Consider the following 1658-nt stretch of genomic DNA (forward strand, 5'->3'; position numbering starts at 1 on the left):
GCTCAAGGGGGTGTATGGGCGAATGAGTGCAACACTATATGTGTGTGGGTTTTGTCTTCCGGTTTGCATCTGGTGTCAAATTGAAAAGTAATTCAATCATGTTTGTAGAAAGCAGTTTTAATTTTCTATTGTCTTGCCTTTATGCATGGTTTATTTGTATTGCTGTATATTGTTCTGTAATTGTGTTAACCATTGGAATACAACGTATTGCATCTGTGGACTTTTACTGTCTTGTGGCTTGTGTGTTGTGGCTTGTGTTGTAATATAAAAATTAAAAAAAGAAATCTGTGGGAGGTGGTTTTTGTGATTATGGAGAGCATAATTATGGTGGTTGAACAGCCTGTGTCATAAGGGATCTTAAGGCGTGATGTTACCGCGGAGCTGCAGCTTGAACTGTCATCATGTTGCAAGTGGTTGCCATGGATATCGTGCTCAAGAGCCGGTGTCAGCTGTCATTGGACATTGTCATTGTTCGTGGAGCCACAGCAGCTCGACCAATCACTGTTTTCCTTGTTGCTGTGTAGCCCCTTCATACATACGTATATGTTCCCTATGTTTATGTATTCTCCCATACCCTATCCTAGTTGGAGGATTAGCATGCTCCTCCCAAATTCCTGAACCTTCCTCCCCAATCCCTATAAAAATCCTCCATTTTAATAAAGTTTGGATTCAGCTTTGTCGACCCCACACTGAGCTGGCTGGTTGCCTTTTCTAACCAACTCCGACAGAAATCAATATTTACTTCCCAGGAGCAAGCCATCCCCTACTGCTGCACAATACTTCTTATTTAAATTCTTTTAATATATATATATACTGAATTGGACCTAATTAGTGCTCCAGGTGAAAGTAACTGAAGCATTACAGATGACCCACACCTTACTCCCATCTGGAGCACTACTTAATGGGCAATTAGGTACTAATTAATTGCTAATTAAGTAATTTGCTTAATTAACTAATTTTGCCACCACACCGTAACAAACCCCATATGTACACATAAACACAGATGACACAATGAAAATGTCATCCCCTAATTAACGAGCAACTAACTACTAATTAATTACTTCCTTAAACTAATTAACTAATTAATTTTTACCTATTTAACAAATTATTTTTCTGACTAATTAAGCAATTAAATTTTTAAACTAATTAACAAAATTTTTACCTAAACTAATTAATTTCTTTAACTAATTTACCAATGATTTTTGTACGTAATTAACCTAATTACTTTAAAAATTCACCATTTAAAATAATTAAATAATCATTTTTTACATAATTAACTAATTAACGTTTTAAAATGATTAACCAATAAATTTGTTTACCTAATTAATTAATTAGTGTTTTAAAATAATTAGCCAATTAACTTTTTTACCTAATTGATGACTTAACTAATCAAATTTTAAAATAATTAACTAACTTTTTATCTAATTAACCAATTAATTTTTTAACTAATCAACTAATTAATTTTTTCACCACAAATGAATTTTTCCCCATCAATTAACTAATTTTTTCACACTAATAAACTAATTCTTTTTTTCCTACTAATTAACTAATAAGGTTCTCTTCCACTATTTAAGTAATTCTTTCCCCCCACCAATTAATTAATGAGTTTTTTTCACTAACCAATTAACCACTTTCTTCCCACAGATGCACACCACAAA

This window comes from Empidonax traillii, unplaced genomic scaffold (genome assembly GCF_003031625.1).
Source record: "Empidonax traillii isolate 1590-97213 ecotype Southwest subspecies unplaced genomic scaffold, ASM303162v1 scaffold1085:size188410, whole genome shotgun sequence".
In the NCBI taxonomy this organism is placed as follows: domain Eukaryota; kingdom Metazoa; phylum Chordata; class Aves; order Passeriformes; family Tyrannidae; genus Empidonax; species Empidonax traillii.